The sequence below is a fragment of the Ambystoma mexicanum genome, chromosome 5p, assembly GCF_040938575.1.
Source record: "Ambystoma mexicanum isolate Mex_15411 chromosome 5p, UKY_AmexF1_1, whole genome shotgun sequence".
Lineage (NCBI taxonomy): Eukaryota > Metazoa > Chordata > Amphibia > Caudata > Ambystomatidae > Ambystoma > Ambystoma mexicanum.
The window spans coordinates 1,355,265,723-1,355,292,035 of record NC_090930.1 but is presented as its reverse complement, the minus strand read 5'-3'; the positions used below and the strand labels follow the sequence as shown (position 1 = coordinate 1,355,292,035).

The window sequence follows — 26,313 nt, the reverse complement described above, 5'->3', positions numbered from 1 at the left end:
CTCGTTTGGAACGAGCTATGGTGAAATATTTCCTTGTTATGGCATTTTACGCTATTACACTTTGTTTCCTAGGTAAGGTAAGCGACTGAAGGACTTTACGAGCACCTGATTGAATTGTGCCCGAGGGCGCATTCATGTTTTTTTTTTCTGAGAATTAGAAGATTTGTCGAAGGTCTTCGGCTTAGTAAACATTGTAAATGATATGATACGTAGTCCTTAAAAGGACTATTTCGGGGTACACTGAGTGTAGTATTTTAGCACAATTGGAGTACTGTTTTAATGTTATGAAGGAACACTGCATTTCCTTCATCGGTTAGGTGAACTCTGCCATGTCTATAGAAATTGCCCATGTAGAACTGAATGTTGTTGTTTGAAATCCATAATTGGTTGTCGTCCCTCATGAATGCTGAAACTGCTTTATTAACATTTCTCTGGGATTTCTCAATTATACCATTAAATCTGGTGGTCCATCTACATTTTTGCCTCCGAGTCAAATTGGAAAAGATAAAGATGGTGTGAGGAAATAGTTCCATTAGTTTTCTCATGTCTTGTTTCATCATTAAAGTAAGGGACACACCTCGTACATTCCCCAAATCATTGCCTGCACAATGAATTACTATAACATCTGGATGACTGTACTTCTCAGACTTAACAATTTTGCAAAAACTTGGAACCAATGCATTCCCTGCAATCCAAACCATTAAATTGTAAAATCTCTCAAACCTAGGTCCATGTTAATATTTAGTTTCTCACAAAAAACAGAAACCAAAACAGCCAACTGTCTCCAGTTAGCCACACAATTTTCAAACCAGCCATGATATATGCGGTCTTTCTTTGTTTCCAGGAAAATTATTCATAGTTTGAATTTTCTAGTAGTTTGCATGAGCAGGGTGTGTTTGATGACATTTTTGATTGGTTGATGGTACTGTTGTAGTTAACCATGACTATCCAACAGCCACTCGGTGTGTGGCATTGTTACCCGCAGGTAAATGTGGGACCCTGAGCAGCCGTGACTATTTCACGACAAATGGGACGTTGTGTCTTGGTAGCCGCATCTATTAAAAAGCATGTGCATGGGCGCGTCACTGCTATTCGTCATTTTATTAGTTGTGCCTGTAACGGCAGGTATATTTAAAGGTGCGTCTATAAACATACATTTTCTGTGCAATAATTATATTTTTATGTGGATGATACAGTACAGACCTTATGTGTGTGTCTTATTGTATGTGCTTGGGTGTTCACATATTTGATTTGAAGGTTTGAAGGGCAATTTAGTTTGATTTTGGGCTCGCAGAAAAATGTACGTGTAGCCACAGATACAAAGCAGGCTCTGTAGCAGCGTTGAATAGCCGTGGCTATTAAAGATGCTAGGTGGGAAAAAATAGATTTCTGTCAGTTTCATTGTTTGTTATTGGTTGTTGTTACTTTTGTATTTGTGTAGGTTTTAGTGATGGGTTGTGCTGAAAATGTGTCATCTATTTTAGTAGTTGTATTGAAATATAGTCCTCTTTTTTTGGTATTTGTTTTGGAAAGTATAAAAGCCACCATTGTCTGCAGTTTTATCCTTTTGATTCCTGAACTCTCACTGTGCACATGGCAGGAGTGTGTCTGATGTGAAATTAAGTGTCAATAAATATTTACACATTTTAAGGTTTATTTGCAGTGTTGTGTGTGTTGGTTATATTAACCACTGCATTCAGATGGTGTTCATTATTATTTTTTTTCATTTGCTGTGTTTGAGTGGCAAGTATTTTTAATGTGATTTTTAAGTTTTACAAATGTGGACATTTAGCTTTTGTATTTATGTTAGTAATGCTGAAGGTTTATTTGATTGTACTTCTTGTACTTTTAATGCACTTTGAGGTATGCAGTGCTTGTAGGTGTTTGGAGTGTTTTGTGAGGTAGTTTAATTGATAGTGTTCCGCAAGTTCGTTTTTGTAATTTGTTTATTTTTGTATTTTCTTGTAGCTCCTTTATCATCATCCTAGTGGATTTTCACTAGATGTTGTAGAGTTAACTCCCGTGAAAGGTCAACCCATATTCAAAGATAGTAGAACTGCTGGAGATAGAAATGGCAAATTTATGGAAAGCTTTCTTTATGACCTTTCTAGCATTTCTGATGATTCTTTCCATGAAGTGGTGGAGTACTGCAGTTTGTTTAAGACTATGGCTGTTGCTGGCAGCACCTTTTATGTGTGGTGGTTGATTTTGTACAACCACCGCTCACAGCTGCAGTAAAGAGGGAAGATGACATGTTCCGGGAGAAGCAGTAACATTGGAACAGGTGAATTGACAATGTTGTAGAAGTTGAGGGTTCATTCACTGTTGGGGCCTTCCAACGAAACTGGATGTTTCCAATCATAGAAATGGAACATTTGAAGGTCCACATAATGACAGTACTGGTGTTTGTACCTGTGTGACTGTTTTCTATCCCTTGTTCTCCAAGTTTTATCATCCCACCCTATTCTCTCTTGTTCTTCAAATTTACTTAACCTGGAGGCCACCAGGGGGTGCGCAGATGGAGGAAGCCGCAGCATAGACCTCCAGCTACAGGCCCGACAAAAGTGGATTGAGCCCCCACTTAGAGACCCCTCCACCTCCAGCAAACCTCACCCCTAAGGAGATAAGTTGCAGGGGTAACTTGGGGCAAAAAAATGAGCACAACCGACTTCCCGTTGTCGAGTTATATAGGAAAATGAAGTTAGCGGGGAAGAAACAGCTGCACATGCAGTGATCCTGTCTCGGCAGGAGAATGAGATCAGAAGGCAGGTCCCAGCCTCAGAGGCCCCGAAGATTACAGCGGTTTGTGAGAGGAGACTCGGGTGTGTCCTCGGTGGGGCAGACCACCCTAAGGTGGGTGGTACAGTGAGTGGAACTTCTCCCGCCCGGCGGCAGAGGGGCTACGAATTCAGGACTCCTTGTCCGCCGAGGGGAGAGCCCCCCCATTGCAAGGACTGGTGGAGCGAGGGCCGACCCAAAGCCGAGGGAGGACTACATTGCGGGCCACAGAGGAGGTAAGGAGCCCCTCGACCCCCAATCTATGATAGGATGGCCAGCATGTCCTGGTGTGCTGGGAGTCCTTGCGCGGCAAGAGAGCAGGAGTGAGGCCCCGCTCCAGTCTGCACAGAGTGGGACCCCGTGGATTAATAGCTGTGGGGTACACGGAGGAACGCAACAGTACGGCGCCTGAATAAACCCCACAAGGCCCCTCCCACGGCCTCTCTACACCAGCGGAAGGCCCTGCAACAACTGTGGACACAAGGGGCCCTACCCCGGGGTCCCAGGAGGGGGAGAGGCAGTCACAGGGCAAAAATAAGGCTCCCCCTTCTATCGACCAGCACAACGGAGCCTGCAGTGAGCAAGCAAATTCTGCAGACAGTGTGAAAACAGTGAAATGGAAGACAGAAGATAGATAGCAGGGCACAGCGTGTCCCCCTTGAGGGACAGTAGACAAGGGACAACTCAAGTGGCAATTGCCCAGGAGAAGGCAACATGGGAGATCTCACACCTCTGGAATTTAAGAAGCGAGCAGCAGGAAGAGACCCAGGCGTTGCACCCAGGCGGTATAAGAGCTGCACTCAATCCCTCCAGATAGGACCATATGGGAAGGCCAAAGAGGGGAAGGGAGAGGAGTGAAATGGAGCCAACACAAGCCCCAGAAAAAGGCTGCAACCAAGATACGAAGGGGGGAACAGACAGACCCCATCACACCCAGGAGGTGCCGGCAGAGGTGAGGGCCCTCAGTCCCGCCCCTGGGGCATGTGCCCACCTCTGCGAGGACCCACAGCATGACCCAAGCCCTCCGAGAAAGATCTCCAACATGAGGTCGGGAGGGTTTGGACACAGCAAGGACAGAGATCCAGCCTGGAACATAGGCATCCCCCCAGAACACCAAGTGGGCCAGGCATGAGGCAGAACAGACCCGAGCAGGGTGAGGGCCCCCGGCACTTGTCTATCCTACTGAGGATCCTGCCGCCGGGAACCCAGCAACTGTGGGGGAGCACGGACCGGGCAACAACCGCCCCCGAGTAAGCAGAGGAAGGAAAGAAGGGGTGCCATCACAAAAGCCTCCCCCGTCCATCGAGCACCCGGAGGCCTCGACTAGGACTGATGGTTCAGGGGAATCGAGCCTAATCAGCGACAAGGGCTTCATTTCGCGAGGTTATTGACGGTGTGTTGAGTCTCTCCTCAATCCCTCAGGGTGCGTCGTCAGCACATGGACTGGAGGGCAAAGTTAGAGCACTTCTGGTATCAGCAGCCCACGGAGGGGAGAACAAAGCCCAAGACCAACATGTCAGAGGCAGAGAGTGATGCCATGTCCACCAAGAGCACCATTGCCTCCCTCGTGGAGGAGATTAGAGGAATGAGGGCAGACATTGGTGGAAAAGTGGACAGAATAAATGTAAGAATCAACGACATTGATGGGTGACTACAGGGGATGGAACAAAATCAGATATCCCTTGAAAACTTGGAAACCCAGATGGAGATGTGGATTGCGGAGTTGGAGAGAAGGGAGGATGAGGTGGTACTAAAGATGGATGATTTCAAAAACAGAGAGAGAAGGAACAATCTTATATTCTTTGGGATCCTGGAAAAGGACAGAGAAACAGAGGGGGACCTGCAGAGAACCACACATGAGGTGGTGAAAACCCTGTTTGGCGATGAAAATATGGATGAGCCTAAACTGGAAAGGATCCATAGAGTGGGCGCAACTGGGAGAGGCCCGCGCTCGGTACTTGTACGGTTCCACAACTACCTGGACTGGCACAAAATTCTTGAAAAGGCAAGGGGGATGAAATCTGTAACCATAGGCAACACTCAGGTGGCAATATATCAAGACTTATCTGCACTCACCTTGGCGAAGAGGCGACTGTGTGCACCCTCACGAAGTGGCTTACCATGAGGGGGGTGAGATATCATTGGGGGTTCCCCTTCTCTGTGTCCTTCAAGGTGGATGGCTACAACTACAAACTTGTGGCCGAGGAGGACATAAGGAGGGTCACAGAAGAGTTACTGGAAGGAAACGGGCCAAAACAGGTCGAAGAAGATAAAGCCCACGCAGACAGGCCGTGGCGTGTGAAGGGCCCGAACAGACATGAAGACCCGGGTTACAGAAAATACAGAATGCTTGGTTCGCCCCAGGTGGGCCCCTCTTGATTTAAGTGGGGAGTATGATAAAGTGTTTCTCAAGTTGGAGAAGGGGGGAGTTATCCTGAAGGTAGAAGATAAGCAATGTGGGGGTTCGTGGAGTTTGTGTGAGCCCAGCCGGGAGTGGGATAGAACCTCTAGTGATTCAATCTTGTCAGGGCTGATGGATCCGGATGGGGTTGGATGCCAAGGTGGGGGCAGGAGGGGGGAATGGGAGGGGGGAAATGGGTTTGCATTCAATACGTTACTGTTCACAATCTTTGGGTCGATATGGGGATCTGGTTCAAAGGGTCCTGATTGAGGTATTGTCTCAGGAGAGGGGGGCATAGAAGGCTTGGTGAGGAAACAGGGGATGTCTGGCCAGTGTGAAATGCGGATTGACTCCCTTAATGCCTGGGGCCTCAAATCCCCCTCGAAAATATCCATGGTGTTTCACGAGTTCAAAAGGTCCACGCTTGATTGGATGTGTGTACCAGAAACACATTGGAAGACGGGAGGGGAAACCAGATTACACTCTCGTGAGGTGGGTGAAGTGATCACAGCCTCAGATGTTAAAAAGAGGCGGGGGTGTGTGACAATGTGTGCATGTCTTATTACAACAACTGTTTTACTTTTATGTATAAAACGGGACCATAAAAGCCTTACTGACATGGAAATACTGGAGCAGGAAGTAAATCATGTAGGACCTTTCCTCTAAGCCTGTTTTGGTTTCCTAGGAGACAGGAGCTGAGGAGGAGGACGTCGTGGAGCCCAACGGTCTCAGCTGGGCTTACTAATGAGGGGCGAAAAAAAGAGAAAAGAAAACAGCTGATCGGCGCAGCCGAGAAGAAATGAGTTGTTAGAGGAACGTGAGAGGGAGAGTCGCGATCACAGGAAGATCCGCATGGCGAGGCCCAGCTGATTGGGAGAAAGTCGTTGTTGTGACAGCCGGAACAACGTTACAATACGGAGAAACAACGCCGGAGGCTCCAGCGGAAGGCCCGCATGCCGAAGCTCAGCTGAATAGCGGTAAGCCGTAATTGGGGAAAGAAAGAGCAACGCTGCTCTACAAAGCGAAGATCGGCAGGACGAGGCGAATAAAGTTGCTGTTTATTGTTGAAAAGAAAGCGCAGTTGCGCTATACCTTAGTTAAGCTGACGTTACGAGTTCTTCAGGGAGCGCCATTGCGCTAAGGATATTCATTAAAGCGCTATCTTGCCATAAGTGGTTGACGAAACAGCCGCATGGTAACTATTTCAAAAGCGTCGTTGCGCTATGAACTGGGTACAAAGCGCCAAGGCGCACGTTGAGAAGTGCCGAATCCAGACAGAAAGGAGAGTGAAGAGAGTAAAGAAGGGAAAAAAGGGGAAAAGGAAGAACACAAGACACAGAGAAATTCTAAAGAGGTCCTGATCAGTGAGTAGTGAATGGAAAGAACAATTTAAGGAAACAGTGACCTGATAAAGGGAAACCTTAAGTTGAAAGGGTGTGTAAAGACAATTGAATTGTATGAACACAGTTACAAGGCAAACAACAGAGGAAAAGGAATAATCCCTCAAGATCAGAAAACCAAGAGCCAAAAAATGAAAAGGTCACTTCTACGAGATAGAGAAAAGAACGGAGAAGAGAGGCAAAGACATAATTAAAGACAAAGAGAAACAAATAAGTCCAAGAAGAGACTTTCAGATAGAACTTACCTTTTAAATTCCTTGCTGGTGAAACAAGACGACTCTCTCCTTAAAGAATGGCGGAACAACGGAGAAGACGTATCCTTTTCCTGTTTTCTTTTTCTGAAAAGAAAAGAATTTGATTAATAAAGAATTGGGCTCTCTTTCAGTCCAAAGAAAACTACTTTTGGTTGAAGTCTCATATTTCTTACTATTGTATATATCATCTCCACTAGTATCGTCACAGTTGGTGTCAGCAGTGGGATTCTGAGAACGCCATGGAGGACCTGATTAAAACTCTAAGCGAGGGTCAGCAACTGTTACAACAAGCCTTACAGATGCAATCACAACAAGCTCAAGCTGACAGGTTGGCCTTCCAACAAGCCTTACAAATACAGCAGGCTCAACTACTCGAAGTCACCAACGCACGGAACAACCCCCAGGTCCCTACCTCTGTATTGCAGAAGTATTTAGCAGGCGAAGACCCAGGACACTTTTTTTTCGTGAATTTTGAAAGACTAGCTCGGAATGCACAGCGGCCCGCAGAGAGATGGTGTCATTACATCGCACCATTGATGACCGGTGAAATGCAATGTGCATATCAAGCGGCAAACCCTGCAGGTGATACGAACTATGGGGAATGAAAAAGGTGGTTTTGGAAAGAATGGGACACGATGAGGAAACTTATCGAGTAAAGTTTAGAGAAGTCAAGTTGAAAGGAGACGAAACCCCAAGGCAGATGTTTTACCGAGTAAAGGAGTTAGCAGAAAAATGGTTACAACCGGGTACTTCGACTTCAGCAGAAATGACAGAAAAAGTCATTTTGGAACAGTTCACTGAGGCTCTCCCTAGTCCGGTACAGAGGTGGGTCAGACAACATCCCAGGCTGTCATTGACGGAGGCTGTGGAAGTGGCCTCAGCTTACCAAAAGGCTGGGCAAGGGAAGGTGATGACCTATCTGGCAAGCTATAAACCACCTCTTTTGTTGAACAAGTCCGCTACTACACCAAGATGGCCACACTCAATGCTGCGAAGACCAGAAGGTGACGGCGTACGCTCCAGACCTACCAGTGAGGGTCCGATGAATTATCGTCAAGCTACACTTACCCCTAGGGGCCCACAATGTTTTGACTGCGGAGATTGGGGACATTTAGCAAGATTCTGTCCGAAGAAACCAAAAGCTGAACCGATGGAGGTTGGGTTACTCGAATCCCAAAAAGGAAATGAAGCTACAGAAATGATGAGTGCGAGACCATCGCAGTATCTGTATACTTGTGACGCAGAGGTTGACGGAAAACACACCACAGCATTAATCGACTCAGGGAGCCTACAGACAGCGGTAACATCAGAGCTGGTAGGTGAAGATTATTATTCCTCAGAGAAAATTCCTATCCGATGTGTGCATGGGGATGTAAGGGTATACCCATCTAAAGAAATACAAATCAAAGTAGTCGGGGAAACAATGGGGGTGAAGGCCGCAGTATTACCACATTTACCAAAACCACTTTTAATTGGTTCCGATATACCAACATTTCCAGAGTTAATTCATAAGATTGAGAAGAGTTGGTTGGAAACGGCCCCTTTCCATAGTGATGAAATACCTAGTCCAATTCCCAAAATACAAAAAAGCAAAAAGCTCAGACGCTCTCTGAAGAAAGAATGGAGAGTCAAAAATGCTTTACCGGTAGCAGTGGATTGGAAGATCGAGGAAGACGGAGACAGTTTCCGGTCTGCACAAGAGCTAGATCCTTTGCTGCAATATGCTCGAGAAAGGGCTCTGGAAAGAATAACGGGAGAAGGACCACGATTCATCAAGGAGAATGGATTGTATTATAGATTAAGTAAGGCCAGGACTGGCGAGGACTTAAAACAACTGCTGGTTCCCCATAAATTTTATCAGACTATATTGGAGGTGGCTCACATACAAATTGGTGAAGGCCACCTAGGAACGGAGAAAACAACCAAAAAGATATTGGATAGATTTTACTGGCCTGGAGTCTATCAGCAGGTGGTTCGGTTCTGTCAGGCATGTGAAGAGTGCCAGCGGAAGAACCGAGCCAATGTAAGAAGAGCCCCCCTTCAACCTATGCCACTAGTGATGGAACCATTCAGTAGAATCGGAATAGATATGGTTGGACCTTTGGAGCCGACTCGAAGAGGTCACAAATACATTCATGTAGTGGTTGATTATGCAACTAGATATCCCGAGGCATTTCCGTTGAAAGCCACAAATACGCAACAGATTTGTGACGCCATCATACCTTTTATTGGACGAGTTGGGATACCCAGGGAGATTGTTACTGACCGGGGGTCGGATTTCATGTCCAAGGTATTAGAACAAGTTTGTGAGACCCTAAAAATAGAACACCTGAAGACCGCTGTGTATCACCCACAGACCGATGGGCTGGTAGAACGATATAACAACACAATTAAACAGATGCTGAAGAAAACGACTTCCCCAGAGAATAAAGACTGGGATAGAGTACTTCCATGGATTCTAATGACACTCAGGAATACTCCACAGTCCTCAACCGGGTTCTCACCCTTTGAGTTACTGTTCGGGAGGCCCGTTCGTACTTTGTTAGACCTGTTAAAAGAAGCTTGGGAAGAACAACCAAAACGTGAGATAACGCTGACAGAATATGCCTCCCAACTACAAGAAAGGGTAGAAAAACTACAAAATGTCGCAAGAAATAACCTTCTCCAAGCACAGATAAGACAAGAAAAATACTACAATCAAAATACACAGTTACGTGTTTTTAAAAAAGGAGACCAAGTACTAGTGCTAGTACCTACCTCTGAGAACAAAATGCTAGCTACTTGGAAAGGTCCTTATGAGATTCAAGAAGTGTTGGGACCGGTAACCTATAAGCTGAAACAGACAGACTGTAAATTTCCTTATCAAACCTATCATGTCAATTTACTAAAAAAATGGAGATCCCCCATCCCAACAACGGCCATGATATCGGTGAATGAATCTACAGAAGAACAATTTCTGCAAATAAAGAATAAAGTTGGTTCTGAGGACCTAAATGTGAACCCAGATTTGTCCACTGTACAAAAAACAGAATTGTCCAATGTTATACGAAAGTTTACACATGTGTTCTCTTCCCTACCGGGGGAAAACTAATTTAACAAGTCATCATATAGACACCACACCAGGAGCCATAGTGAGACAAAGACCTTATCGAATTCCTGAATCAAAGATCAAAGCTTTCAACCAAGAGGTTCAAGAAATGCTAGATCTTGGGATCATTGAACCATCTTACAGTGACTGGTGCTCCCCGGTAGTCCTTGTACCAAAGCCGGATGGGAGTGTAAGATTTTGCATGGATTTTCGAAAAGTAAACGACATTTCTAAATTTGATGCATATCCAATGCCTCGAATAGAAGATCTCCTGAACAATTTGGGGAAGGCGAAGTTTTTGACTACAATTGATTTAACTAAGGGTTACTGGCAAATTCCCCTACTTCCCGCTGATAAGGAAAAGACAGCATTTGCTACACCCACGGGTTTATATCAATTTACTGTGTTACCCTTTGGGTTGCATGGAGCTCCGGCCACCTTTCAACGACTAATGAATCACCTCATCAAGGGACATGAACAGTATGTCGGTGCTTACCTTGATGATATCATCATCTATAGCAACACATGGACAGAACATTTACAACATCTTGCAAGGATTCTTAAGACCCTAGAAACAACTGGATTACACATAAATCCCAAGAAAACTCATGTTGCCATGTTTCATACAAAATATCTGGGATATTATGTCGGTCAGGGGATCATCAGACCTCAAGAGGAAAAGATCAAGGCTATAAAGCAATTGAAATTTCCAACTACACCGAAACAAGTAAGAGCATTTCTAGGGTTTGTGGGATGCTATCGAAGATTTATTCCACACTTTTCAACTCTGGCCAGCCCTCTCATAGATCTCTTAAAGAAGAACTCGATGACCAAGAAGACTTGGGAAACTCGGGAGACTTTACAAGCATTTAAGGTCTTAAAGGAGGCCCTCACTGAGAGAGCTGTCTTGCACTGCCCAGATTTTAATGCCCCGTTTTTCCTACATACTGATGCCTCAGGTACCGGGCTAGGAGCTGTGCTGTTTCAAGATGAGGGAGAGAAAGAGAGACCCATACTCTTCATTAGTCGGAAGTTGTTACCACATGAATTGAGTTACCCAACTATTGAGAAGGAATGTTTAGCCGTAAAGTGGGCTATTGACGCTCTACGATATTATCTGTTAGGCCGAGAGTTCACTTTAATTACTGATCATGCTCCCTTGGTCTGGCTTGCTCAAAACAAAGTTTCGAATCAGAGGATACTTAGATGGTTCCTTTCCCTCCAACCCTTCTCTTTCAGGACAGTTCATAAACCAGGAAAACTCTTAGCTCAAGCTGATTATCTATCCAGGGCTGAAACCCTTCCCGATCGTAAGGGTTTAGTAGAGGGGGTGTGACAATGTGTGCATGTCTTATTACAACAACTGTTTTACTTTTATGTATAAAACGGCACCATAAAAGCCTTACTGACATGGAAATACTGGAGCAGGAAGTAAATCATGTAGGACCTTTCCTCTAAGCCTGTTTTGGTTTCCTAGGAGACAGGAGCTGAGGAGGAGGACGTCATGGAGCCCAACGGTCTCAGCTGGGCTTACTAATGAGGGGCGAAAAAAAGAGAAAAGAAAACAGCTGATCGGCGCAGCCGAGAAGAAATGAGTTGTTAGAGGAACGTGAGAGGGAGAGGGAGAGTCGCGATCACAGGAAGATCCGCATGGCGAGGCCCAGCTGATTGGGAGAAAGTCGTTGTTGTGACAGCCGGAACAACGTTACAATACGGAGAAACAACGCCAGAGGCTCCAGCGGAAGGCCCGCATGCCGAAATTCAGCTGAATAGCGGTAAGCCGTAATTGGGGAAAGAAAGAGCAACGCTGCTCTACAAAGCGAAGATCGGCAGGACGAGGCGAATAAAGTTGCTGTTTATTGTTGAAAAGAAAGCGCCGTTGCGCTATACCTTAGTTAAGCTGACGTTACGAGTTCTTCACGGAGCGCCATTGCGCTAAGGATATTCATTAAAGCGCTATCTTGCCATAAGTGGTTGACGAAACAGCCGCATGGTAACTATTTCAAAAGCGCCGTTGCGCTATGAACTGGGTACAAAGCGCCAAGGCGCACGTTGAGAAGTGCTGAATCCAGACAGAAAGGAGAGTGAAGAGAGTAAAGAAGGGAAAAAAGGGGAAAAGGAAGAACACAAGACACAGAGAAATTCTAAAGAGGTCCTGATCAGTGAGTAGTGAATGGAAAGAACAATTTAAGGAAACAGTGACCTGATAAAGGGAAACCTTAAGTTGAAAGGGTGTGTAAAGACAATTGAATTGTATGAACACAGTTACAAGGCAAACAACAGAGGAAAAGGAATAATCCCTCAAGATCAGAAAACCAAGAGCCAAAAAATGAAAAGGTCACTTCTACGAGATAGAGAAAAGAACGGAGAAGAGAGGCAAAGACATAATTAAAGACAAAGAGAAACAAATAAGTCCAAGAAGAGACTTTCAGATAGAACTTACCTTTTAAATTCCTTGCTGGTGAAACAAGACGACTCTCTCCTTAAAGAATGGCGGAACAACGGAGAAGACGTATCCTTTTCCTGTTTTCTTTTTCTGAAAAGAAAAGAATTTGATTAATAAAGAATTGGTCTTTCTTTCAGTCCAAAGAAAACTACTTTTGGTTGAAGTCTCATATTTCTTACTATTGTATATATCATCTCCACTAGTATCGTCACAGGGTGGCAGTATTGATTTTGACCAGACAGAGCTTTGCGATTGAGGCGGTCCTGGCTGACCCTAACGGGAGCTATGTGTTTGCAAAGGGTTTTCTGCAGGGGGCTAAGTTCACAATAGGTTCCATATATGTCCATATGTGCAGTAATGTGATTTCTGGGAGAAAGTATGAGATAAATTAATTCAATTCACTGAGGGCCAACTGATGGTGGGCGGGACTTCAATATAGTGTTGGATCCTCAGAGGGATTGCAGGAGGAAGGACGGGGAAGGAACAAGCGAATCCAATTCACGTGAATCGGAGCGTTTTAAAGGGGTTCATGCAGTACTGGGATTGTACGACTCCCTCTGCCCGATCCCAGCAGGGGATATCCCATTCACATACTAATCAGCAGTCCATGAATCGTTTTCACAAATAGACCTAAACCTGGTAGATAAGACCCTAAGAGATGCAGTACTGCAGTCCCAAGTAACACTGATTCCGTGGTCGGACCACGATATGGTCGAAATTACAGTTGAAACAGGGGTACGGAAGGCGACTCAAGGAAATTGGAGGTGTAATGACTTGCTACTAAATGATAAGGCAGTGCAACAGGAGCTGCTAAGGAGGATCAAAGAATATTTTTATTTAATGATACGGGGGAGGTAGGAATCCAATCTGTCTGGGACGAGTTCAAGGCGACTATAAGAGGGACCCTGATGAGAATAGGTCCTGAGAAGAAGAGAGAAAGGGAAGAGAAGGAGGTTCTCCTTCGCAGGAAGATAGAGGAGATACAACCAGGAGGATCTCAGTGGCAACATATGTCACCCGCAAAGGCCAAAGAGGTTTGCAAATATGAGTCCCAATTGAGAGCAATACTGACACAGGAAACAGAGAAAAAACTCCTGTTTCTGAAACAGAAGTGTCATGAGAAAGGAGACAGGGCAGATAGGATCTTGGCATGGAGTCTGAGGGAGGAGAAAAAGAAGAGAACCATTGGGGTTATAAGGACGGGGGACGGTAGATATCTGCATGAAGCCCAGAGTATTGGATACGAGTTTGTGGAATATTATAGAACACTGTACTCATCTGATGGGAGGGGAGGAAGCCCAAATAGATGGTTCTTTTGAAGAAAGTACCAATCGAAGGGCTCCTGGAGGAGATAGCGGAAGGCCTAGATAACCCCATAACCGCAGAAGAGGTTGTAAAGGCAATTGCGGGAACAAAAGCAGGGTCTGCCCCAGGGGAGGATGGATTCACAATAAGGTTTTACAAATTATTTAGATAGCTGCTGGCTCCACGTCTAGCGAAGGTATTTAATGTGTGCTTGGAGGGCGAACCCCTCCCCCCACGATGATGGCGGCAGTTATTACGGTGATCTCGAAGGAAGGGAAGGATCAATACAGGTGCTCTTCCTATAGGCCAATTTTCCTCCTCAATGGAGAGGTGAACATTCTGGCAAAGGTCCAGGGCACAGGACTTGAAGGAAGTATGCCATTACTAGTACACAGGGACCAGGTGGGTTTCATTAAAGGAAGGCAAGGGTCAGATAACATAAGGAAGACCATCAACCTGGGGCACAAACATGAGGGCTAGATGCATTCTTAGTTACATTGGACTCAGAAAAGGCCATTGATAGGGTAGAATGGCCATTCATGATGAAGGTACTGACAAAGATAGGGATGGGAATTAATTTCATGAAATGGATGGCAGCACTGTACAACAGACCAAGGGTGTGGATAAACGGGGGGCTCACTGAGTCCTTCGATCTCAAGAGAGGCACCAGGCAGGGATGTCCCCTCTCCCCGTTGTATGCCCTCACAATGGAACCACTGGTGATCGCAATATGAATGAATGACCAGATCAGGGGTATAGCGGAGGGAGAACTAGAGTGCAAAATCTCAATGTTTGCAGACAATGTGTTGGCCTACCTTACAAATATACAGGTTTCCCTACCAGCACTGATGGCCCAGATTGCTGAGTATGGTCACCTCTCTGGGCTCAAAATTAATGTGGGAAGTTTGTCATCCTGCCACTACTGACATAGAGTCCTCTCCTAGATACAAAAAGAAGTTTACTGGGTATGAGGGTCGACCAACATAGCATTCGATACCTGGGCATTTTGGTGACGAGGAACCTGGGTGAAATGGTGACTGCTAACTATGCTCCCTTCTGGTCGCAGCTAACGGCGGACCTAAAGAGGTGGGGCCCTGTGATATTGACGTGGTATGGTAGGATGACTTCTATAATAATAAATGTATTGCCTAGGCTTCTATACCTGTTTACCGCCATACCGCAACATCTCCCAGACAAATTATTTTGAGAAATCACAGGAGAGCTTTGTAGGTTCATATGGGGAAATAAGACCCCAAGAGTAAAGATGACAACACAAACCCTTCCAAGAGATAAGGGGGGGATTCAGGTTTCCAGATATTCACAGGTACTGTCAGGCGGCACAGATAAGAAGAATGTTGGAATATATGAGGGAGGATCTGAGGACGTACTGGATATATCTAGAGGATCTGGTAGCGCATCCTCTGAAGGTTTGTGATTATTTCTGGGCTCCGTCAAGGTTAATTCCGGAGTGAATGAGGGCCCACCCAACATTGGGTGTCTTCTGGTCAGTCTGGAGAGATTCAATTGATACATGTGGGTACACTTATTGGACCTCTCCAATGTCTTCAATATTGGGGCCTCCGTTTGAGCTGGGGAATCAGGGGTTTAAGCATTCCCAGAGGTGGTCTGATGCAGGTTTGGAAAGGGTGGGACAATTTATTGAGGCAGGGAACTACTGCAAATGGGCTAAGGAGACACTTTTAGAGGGGACTCCATAACGATATTTGACTACCTCCCAGTGAAGGGAATTTTGACAGATCCTAAGTGGGGGGAGGGGTGATCTAGGGAATTAACACCGATGGAAAAGGTCCTAGACCAGTCAGGCTCGCGGAAGGGAATCCTGTCCAAGGTATACAAAGCAATGAATGGAACCACCCGAAAGGGGAGGCCAACTTTCCAGAGGTATTGGGAGGAACTGGTGGGGGAAGAGATCCCCGAGGAGGAATGGGCACAAATATACAGAGTTATCTTATAGGGGGGCGTGTTCACCTCATCAATAGAACACAACTTCAAAATGTTAATAGGTTGGCATAGGGACCCAGTGAAATTGTCTAAAATGTTTAGGGGAGTATCCCCCTTTTGTCCAAGGGGGTACGGCAATAGGGAAACCCTGGCACATATGTGGTGGTGGTGCCCCAAGGTGCATGTTTATTGGAAGGAGATGCTGAGCTGGATGGAAGAGGTAATGGGGATAAGGTTAGGCCTAGACCCTCTGCAGCTTACACTAGGGTGCCCACAAAAGGACAGGGAAGAACAAAGACCCCCGAAGATGTGGGAAGCCATGTTAAGAGAGGGGATGCTGTCCATAGCCCAATGGTGGAAAAAGGAAGCACTCCTTACGAAAGAGGTGTGGGAAGGAAAGTAAACATTATGGTTATGGAAGGACTTACGGCGGCGGTGAATGATTGAATGAAGGAATATCACGCTGAGTGGTCATCCTTGCTGCTTAAATGGGGGGTGGAGGAAAGCAACCAATTAGACTAATCCAAAGGGGGCACCAAGAGGGACGGGAAAGAGTGTGGTGTTGAGGGGGGGGTGCCGAAAAGATTCATGGGCATACACTGGAGTGACCTTCGTAACTGAGACATTGTCAGAGTTATCTTGCACCATTGAACAAAGAGTGGAGATTAAAGAGGGGCTGGGGGGTGTTTTGGGGGGAGGGTGGACACGGGGAGGGTAGGGGGGATGGAGGATCTAGATTATTAGTGGTAATATGGTTTTCACATGGAACGGTTTGTTACCTTGAAAATGTATTACTCTTCTAAAAAATGGCAATAAAATCAAGTAAATAAAATAAAACATTTACTTAACCTTCCCATCCTTTGCCTGCAACCACCCAGTATGACTTCATTTGTTTATTCTCATGCAGTTTATACATTCTTGTTTGTTTATTTTAATGGTATTTTCTTATACATTTCTTATAGTATTGTATGTTTTTTTAATCTGTTAGATTTTCTTTTAGAGACCAAATGATTAGTATGTGAAAAGAGAACAACAGTGTTGTAAGCATGTTAGTTGTATCTTATATAATGCATGTGATGCGCTGCATACAATATATGAGGCCATAAAAACGTGTATATTAAATTGTGTTTGTTAAAGTTTGTTTTTCAATTGATAATGTTTTCTTTTAGAAGGATATTTTTTTTAAACATAGATGAATAACCGTGGCTATGGTGTAGTCCAATGGGCTGTTGGATTTTGGAGGTGCAAGTAACCGCAGCAATGACTGGGGGCTGGGTGGGTCCTAGCCGCGGGTTTGATGAACTATACCCACGGCTATAGCTGTAATGTGTAAAAAGGTACACTCTTTGCATGTACTCTTTTTACTGTCTATTTTGTTATTCATATTTTATACTCGGTTTATTAACACACACAATCCTATAGCCACAGCTACAATACATGGGGCATCATTGAATTATTTTTAAGCTGCGGCTATACAAAAATTTGGGGGGGAAATTAAATGTTGATTTTTTTAATGATATATTTAGTGTAGTGTTTGTAAACAGTTATTGTGCCATTTTAAATACATTTTATAGATTAATATGATACATATAAGTGTACATATTTGAAAAAGGTAAATAAATATGCAAACAAAGTTTGTTGAACACAGTTTTATTTAGGTGGGGATGGGGTTGTGGGTTTTCATTTAATTTTAGGTGGAACACATGATTGATACATCGTCTCCTCTAGCCCAATTATCTGAATTTTTACTGTCCATGATTTGTCTTAAAGGAATAGTGCGCTCAAAAATGTTATTGTCTTAAAAGATGGGCAATAATCAGAAACATATATTAAACATATTTTTAAAGAAAGTTCCTATGTAAACTTTTGAGCAAACGAGGCTCTAAGTGTTTACATGGCAGCCTCCATTTTGTCATTTCAAGCAGCCTCCTCTGTTCATGTTCTGCCCTGGCGGCACTAATCAAGCAGCAAAAACCCCCTACTAGGAAAGAAAACCATGGCAATTATAAACACAACAAAGTTGTATTTATGATTGCAGTGGTTTTAAAAAATAATGAAATTAAAAGCACTTACTGGCAGCAGCCTTCCTGCCTGCCTTCTCTGCTCTCCGGCATTAATGAAGCAAAAGCCACTGTAATAAAAGCTACCAGCAGGTGACTTTTGCTTCATTAGTGCTGCAAGGGCAGAGATTAATACAAACACAGGAGGCTCATCCATTTCACAAAATGGATGCCTCCTAGTGCTTGAAATGTTTGACTTTGAGCCTCATTTTCTCAAAGGTTTACATAGGAACTTTCTTTAAAAAAAATAATTATATATATTTTTGTCCATGGCCCATCTTTTGAGCCAATAAAATTTTAGAGTGAACTATCCCTTTAAGTTTTTTATGATTGTACATCTTTTTGAATATTAATTAACAGTTCTTTTACCTCTGTTAAGGAATCCATAATTAGATTTGTTGTTGTGCTACTTGTTTGAATATTCTTGAGACTTGAATCACTTTTTCATCTGTTTGAAAATATTTTAAATATTTTTAAACAATTGACAATATAATACACTTGTGTTGGTTGCATAAACATTTGATAGTTTGATAGTAGGTAGATAAAAACATGTATCTGGTGACTGATATTTGTTCCTTTAAATATAATTGTTAGTCTCATTTTACATGAATATATAGAATGTACTTACAAAATCCTGATTGCGGGGTATTTTCTTCTGGTGCTTTGTCTCCTGCATCTTCTTTTTTAATGTCTTCCTCTGTAGGATAATTAATTTTCCAGCCATTACATGTACTGTACCATTTTAGTAGTGATAAACAGAAAGACTGCTTGTGAGTTCAGAATCAGAATTAGGAATGGAGGAAGATTAATGAGGAGAGAAGGTGCAATGTTTGTATTTGCTTTGTGATTGGTTGTTCATTGTTTGCATGGTGGGTGGCTGCCAATAGGATTTCAAGTACCTCGGATGCTGTTGAATTGTAGAACCTATGAGAGAATGTATTTTTGGAGTGATATTTATATATGCCAATAAAACTGTAAATTATATTGTATCATTGTATTAAGAGTTTTTCTACGTAGCACATTTTTAATGCTTGAGAGTGAGGTGTAGTTTTAGGAGATTGTGGTATTTTTGGGGTATATGTATTGTTTGATTGGATATTGCAAACATGCAGGCAATTTCAGAAGGAGAGTATTGCGATTGTTTAGAGGACTGTGGAGCAATGTTCCTTCTAATCATTTTGGGCTGTGTGCGCCAACGAATAGTTGTGTGGGGGCGGTATGTTATTCCTGTGCACAACTGAATGATGCAGTGGCAGTCAGCGCTGGTGTACCCACCACAGCAAGTGTTTAGTGATCCACTGTGCAAGCAACAAATTCGAAATTGCGGCACAACAAGCTCTCTACTCCAAGGGACATTTGGGTGCTAAATTCTCCTCCTAAGACTAAACTCGTCTGAAATGGTGTCTTTTTAAATCTCAAAACATTAGCCAGATCTTTCATTGTATGATGGATTGGTACAGGAAGGGAGTCTGGTTGTTCTGGTGGAATACAGATTCTGCCTCACAAATTAATATTAGTAGTGGAGCAACAGTAGCTCCTGCATTATCAGTTCACTAAACATATGGAATATAAAGGAAATGCTTTCTATTGGTTGAACGAAATAAGCAATACATGAACATGATTAATGACAAAGATGACTAAAGGGTTGGGGTATGGATGGAAGGTTGAATAAATACCAGTAAATCATGTAATGTCAGATTGTACCGTAAGTCAAACCGACAGCCTCAGAAAGTCTGCCAAGAAAAGGGTGAAAACAGCATCATAGGAGAGGACGCTTAGTCACTTGTACAGCCAAAGCAGAGTTCCAGCAAGAGGCAACACTGTAACAAGGAAGGGTTCAGTCTAGTATATTATTTTTACTGTTTTATTCAACATGAACAATAAATATAATTATGTTGGAACTTAGGAGTGGGGAAGTGGTAGGTATCACATTTCAAAAACAATTGTTTTACAGTCAATTAAGAAAATAAATAAAACGAGTATGTAAATAATACAGAAAACAAACATATTTCTCAACTTGAAGGAAAGCAATAGGAGACAGGGCATCGCCAGTTTTGCCATATATTGTTCTTGAAGCTGATGTTAATATTATCTACCAAGAACAAATACAAATCTACACATTTTTATTTAAATGATGGGATGTGTAAATGCCATACATACCAATTGCCATTGGTTAAAGTAAGTATCAGTAATATTTTACCAGCATCAACAGGTTTACACTGAAAGCTTGTTTCTAATTAGCTTTTCTTTTTAATAGGCAAAGTTCTCTCTGATGAGTAAAGCATCAATAAACTGTAAAGGTTTGTATGTCAGAAGGTCAGTATGTCAGAAGTCAGGCCAAACACAGTGTCAGCATTGCTTAGAAGAATTTAACTGTGGTTATCTTATCACACTTCAGTGGTGCTGCTACCACTCGTATGGCCGTGGCCATGGCACTACTAAAACTTGAGTCATTGGTGCTCTCAGACGCCTCCTGATTAACATGCTTCTCTTCTCGTCTGTCTTTGCTGCTCTTCCAGTGCTGATACACATCATACACCTTTGTTCGCATGAGCATGTGAAGGTCACTTTCTTCCAGTCGATTCCTTGATTTGGTCTTAATGCTGTTCAGGAGACGGAACAGTCACTCACACTCTGCACGTGAGGCTTGAAATGTGGCACATATGTCCATGAGCTGCGCCACTATATTGTACTCTGTGGCATTTTGAAGTGTGAAAGTCACCATATCTTGAAAACATTTTAAAGAAACACAATTGTCTTCGCTGCTACCACGTACTCAAAGGCATTATATTGCGCAGCAATGTAATCCACCACAAGCATGCTAGGGTCTGATTCTAAACAGTCTTTGCAATCTAAAATGTCTTTGTATTTTTCAACAAGATGCTTAACATTTTGTATTCCAAACTCAAAGCTGCATTGTTGATTGGCTAGTGAATCAAAATCAAAACTGGCTCAGTCCTTCCGTTTATTTTCTGGAAACCTTTTCTCCATATGCTCATACACCAAGCCAATGAAACTTAGAATAGATGGGGAACTGAAGTCATTCTCGTTGTCAGAGTATGTTTTGATCATATCTCTAACTGTGCTGTTCCAGAACACTTCTTGACCAATATATTGTCCCCTAATCTGGTTGACTGCTTTCTTTTTTGAAAATCAAGTTTTATTAGCATTTTGGTCATAACAACACACAATAACAATGACTCCATGTTTACTCCAACTGATTATAACATTTTCCCCCTTGCCCTCCCCCACCCCGCTCTGTCATGAATACTTTGAATAAGATCGTCCTCAAAAGTCGGGCGCACTGTAATGTCTCTTTATCCAGAATCAAGATGTCTCTGTTGTGCACGCTAGAACCCGGGGCCCATGAATCAATCACTTCCCTTCAATCCCTCCTACCGGCAATTTGCCCCCGGGCCTCCTGGCCCCTCCAGAGACCCCCACCACATGGTCCCTCATACCGTCCCTTACCAACCCTATCAGGCCAGCCGCCCATACTTTTCAAAGAACGGAAGCTACTGCCCCTCAGTGTTAGACCTAGATTTGTCTATGAGATGGGTCAGATACTCCATATAACATATCGCGTGGACCTTGGTGATCCAGTCCTTTCCCCTCGCCATTCGTGAACTCTTCCACCTCTGGGCCAGGTAGCACCTAGCCACCACCATCATCACCTGAAACAAGTAGCCCTGTGTCGCTTCAGTCTTCCCATGTACACTCACGCCAAACAAAACAAGCCACGGTGAGAGGTCCCTCTGGAATGCGTCCACCTCTTTTATCCATGACAGGACCTCTCCCCAATAGGTCTGCACCATTGGGCATTTCCGCCACATGTGTATCAAATCTCCCCTTTCAGTACGGAATTTCCAACAGTTTGGGCTTTAACCCTCCCTCATCCGAGCTATGCACGTTGGAGGATAGTTCCATATGTGGAGCCGTTTCAGGGCCTGGTGTCGATACTGGAGTGATGTGGTTGAGCGGTTAGGCAGCTTACACATTTTAGCCCACCTTATGTCATCAATATCACCACCTAGGTCCTGTCGCCACTTCACTCTTGCAGGGGGCTCCCTCGGGCCGCCATGAGGAGCAGTTTATAGAGCCTGGAAATTAGTCCCTTGGATCCATTTTGTGAGAGCAAAAACATTTTGAAACCCGTTAGCTCCCTTTTGAGGTTCTCCCCCATCTTTCCTCGGTCAGGACCCCCTTTAGTTGTAGATAGTGAAAGGGCGATAATTTGTCCAGACCCAGAGCCTCCTCCAATCCCTGTAGCGACAAAAAGGGTTCCCTGTCCCACATCTGACCCACCCTGCTGAGCCCAGCCTCATACCATTGTCGGAACGCAAGTGGCTCCTCAATCCCATCTCTAAGAGGGGGAGCCCAGATGCAGTTTAGGGGCGAAGGCCACGATGTGAGTCACCTGTTTTCACCACTCTTTCCAAACGGACCATAGGACCCCCAGCACTGGATGACACAGGACTCTCCCTGGGATGCAGGCTTTAGGGACCCGCAGCCACTCGTCTAACGTGACCGGGGAGAGTATCTTGTTGCCCATCCCCATCCACTGTTTCTTCATCCCTGGTGTAAAGTGGTCTACTAGGATACGTAACAGGGATGCTTTATAATACAACTCCATATCAGGAAGGCCCACTCCCTCCCTCCTCCTTTGGTTTTATCAGGGTGTCATATGAGATTCTATGTTTCTTCCCTGCCCAGAGATATTGCAGCAGAGTTTGTCTCACCTCTAGCAGAAATTACGTGGGCACTGGCGTTGGCAACATTTGGAACAAGAACAGGAATTTGGGGAGCTTACACATTTTAGCCCACCTTATGTCATCAATATCACCACCTAGGTCCTGTCGCCACTTCACTCTTGCAGGGGGCTCCCTCGGGCCACCATGAGGAGCAGTTTATAGAGCCTGGAAATCAGTCCCTTGGATCCATTTTGTGAGAGCAAAAACTTTTCGAAACCTGTTAGCTCCCTTTTGAGGTTCTCCCCCATCTTTCCTCGGTCAGGACTCCCCCATCTTTCCTCGGTCAGGACCCCCTTTAGTTGTAGATAGTGAAAGGGCGATAATTTATCCAGACCCAGAGCCTCATCCAATCCCTGTAGCGACAAAAAGGGTTCCCTGTCCCACATCTGACCCACCCTGCTGAGCCCAGCCTCATACCATTGTTGGAACGCAAGTGGCTCCTCAATCCCATCTCTAATAGGGGGAGCCCAGATGCATCTTAGGGGCGAAGGCCACGATGTGAGTCACCTGTTTTCACCACTCTTTCCAAACGGACCATAGGACCCCCAGCACTGGATTACACAGAACTGTCCCTGGGATGCAGGCTTTAGGGACCCACAGCCACTCGTTTAACGTGACCAGGGAGAGTATCTTGTTGTCCATCGCCATCCACTGTTTCTCCATCCCTGGTGTATAGTGGTCTACTAGGATCCGTAACTGGGATGCTTTATAATACAACTCCATATCAGGAAGGCCCACTCCCTCCCTCCTCCTTTGGTTTTATCAGGGTGTCATATGAGATCCTATGTTTCTTCCGTGCCCAGAGATATTGCAGCAGAGTTTGTCTCACCTCTAGCAGAAATTACGTGGGCCCTGGCGTTGGCAACATTTGGAACAAGAACAGGAATTTGGGGAGAACTACCATTTTTATTGAATTGAGCCGTGCCATCCACGAGAATCCCAATCCAGCCCACCTCTCAATGTCCCTTTTAACTGCAGACCAAATGAAGAGGAAGTTACTGATAAATAAGTCTCCAGGGTTTTGTGTAACCCCAATCCCCAGATAACGGAATGCATCTCTCTGTAACTTGAAGGGTCGTCCCGCCACAAATTCCCCCTCACTGTCAGATAGTGTCCCTGCTATGAATGCCACAGATTTCCCCAGATTGACTTTGAAGCCTGACATATTCCCATAATGCTCCAGGCTCATAGCACATGCGGTATAGATTGAGATGGTTCGGCCACATAGAGAGCGTTGTCTGCAAACAGGCTTATCTTACAATGTGCTTCCCCTACTATAACGCCTCTGATTCCCCCATTGTCCCTGACAGACGCCGCCCTTGGCTCCATAACTAGTGCGTATATGAGCGGTGATAGTGGGCAACCCTGTCGTGTAACCCTCCCCAATGGGAATGGTCCTGACTCCCTCCTGTTGACCACAACTTTCGCTGCTGGTTTTGAGTACAGGGCTGATAGCCAGCCCATCCACCTCCGGGCCATTACCATGGATAAAAAGACTTCCCCTATGAATGCCCAGTTTACCCTATCGAAAGCCTTCTTGGTGTCTAGAGATATTAGGAATGCCCCTTCCTCCCATACCATTCTTGAGCTCAGCACATGGAGAGTCTTTCGCATGCTGAACGCCCCTTGCCTATTTAATATGAAGCCCACCTGATCCGGGTGGATCAACCAGGGAAGGTATGTCTCCAACTGTGTCGCCAAAATCCTGGCGGAGATCTTGGCGTCCACTTTTAAAAGGGAGATAGGCCTGTAGGAGGCGCCGTCCTCGGGGTTCTTCCTGGGTTTCGATATCACTGTTGTCAGAGCTGGAAGAAATGTTGAGGGTATTGTGTCCTGCCCCAGTATCTGGTTGAAGAGCTTGGCCATGGGTTTCGTCAGTTCGGACTGATACTGCTTATAGAAGTCGGACGTAAAGCTGTCTTCCCCCATGGCTTTTCCTGTCTTTAATCTTTTGATAGCCTCTCCCTCCTCCTCCCCCATTATCTCCCCCAACAGGTCCTCAAGCTCCGCTTCAGCGAGTTTAGAGAGGTTCTGCCCTGCCAGGTAACTCTGCATGTCTTTCACAGACTCCCCTTTCTGCTTGGTGTACAATTCCTTATAGTAATTTGCAAAGCATTCCGTAACCTCGCTCCCACCCATTTGTCTCCCCCCACCCATGTCTCGGGTGCCTTCAACCCTCTTTTCCGTCCGACAGCCTCTTGCTTTGTGAGCCAGTAGAGTCCCCACCTTGTTCCTCCTTTGGCTCAAACCAATAACGACCTGACATGTGAAGAATTTTTCAATAAAGGCACAGATATCATGGGTAGGATTTGTAATGAATATGCTCCTCTCCAGCTAAATAGAGCCAGGAAGATTACTAACCCGTGGTTCTCGAAGGATCTTGCGGAAAAAAGGAGACTTTTAAGAGCCTCTGAAAAAATATGGAGAAAAAAGCATACAGAGAGTAATCTAGAAATAGTAAAGAATATCTCTAGTGAATATATAAAGGCCATCTTTGAGGCCAAATCTAAATTCATGATGGAAAAAATTGATAAGCTATTAACGACCACGAGATCTATATGCAGTGGTCTCTCAATCAGCAAACCCGAGATGCACATCAATAGCCTCAGAGATTTCTCAAGCACAGGCTGAGGATTTCAACAACTATTTTATAGATAAAATAGACTTAATACGAGCTACAATTGCTGAAATCACCCCGGTACATCCCCAGGACCACCTAGAGACAACAGAAGGTACTGGACCAGAATAATTGGGGATCCAGAAACCAGATTTGGCTAGGAAGATAGAGTCCGAGATACTGGAGGTCCCCAGCCATGATACTGAGGTGGATTTTAACTTGTTTGTATTTATGGAAGTTTCAGAGGGTAGGGTTTGTTCCCTTCTCTCCGAGTTGAAGGCTACCAATGATATGCTGTACGCCATTCCATCTGCAGTAGCTAAACGAGTAGCTTTAGACATTGCCCCATTTGTTACGAAGTTTGTAAATAAATCTTTAACATCAGGCATAGTACCCCAATTCTGAAGAAATCCTTAGTAACTCCACTATTAAAGAAATCTAACTTAGATCCTAAGAATCTTCAAAACTATAGGTCAGTGGCAGGATTGCTGTGGCCGGCAAAGATTCTAGAAAATATTGTGACATCCCAGCTGCAAGAACACGTGGACCACAAAAATCTCCTAGACCAGCTACAATCTGGCTTCCGACCAGGGTTTGGGACAGAGACCGCGTTGTTGACAGTATGGGATGACCTACTGAAAACGGCAGATCAGGGGGACATGTCCTTGTTGGTCATGTTGGACCTGTCTGCTGCATTTGATATGGTAGACCATGGGATCCTGTTGAAACAACTGAGGGAAGTAGGAAAAATCTCAGAACTAGCCCTTCAGTGGTTTGAGTCTTTCTTGTTTAAAAGAGAACAAAGGGTCCGGCTCGGCGATTTCCTGTCGGATTCCGTCCTACAAAAATGTGGGGTTCCTCAGGGATCTTCACTCTCACCTTTGCTTTTTAACTTATATGTTAAACTGCTTATGGACATACTGAGGAAACATAACATCAACTTCCATTCGTACGCGGATGATACTCAGGTGTTCTTAAAGGTGCAGAGAGCTGAAGACACATTTGCAATAGTGGAACAGTGCCTACAGGAGGTTCAGAACTGGATGTGTGCTAACCAGTTGCTGCAGAACGCTAGCAAAACGGAAGTATCATTATTTGCCTTAAGACATCATCTGCAACAGAACAAACAGATATTGCCACCATGTTTCCTAGGAGCGCAGCTCAACTTTGCAAAGAAAATCAAAAATTTGGGCTGTGTGTGGAAAGATAATATGGGTTGTGCATCGCAGATTAGTACAAAGGAACAGTCAG

General features: G+C 44.5%; 1 long non-coding RNA gene across 1 annotated transcript in view; it reads right to left on the bottom strand.

The window, feature by feature from the left end:
• The window catches only part of LOC138481569 (uncharacterized), a 322,679-nt gene that overhangs the window by 181,248 nt on the left and 115,118 nt on the right, over window positions 1-26,313 (bottom strand). The window contains exons 2-3 of the long non-coding RNA XR_011274276.1: window positions 12,365-12,457; window positions 6,825-6,917 (exon numbers count right to left, since the gene is read on the bottom strand). This is a non-coding gene — a long non-coding RNA (uncharacterized lncRNA). The remainder of the gene's footprint in view (window positions 1-6,824; window positions 6,918-12,364; window positions 12,458-26,313) is intronic.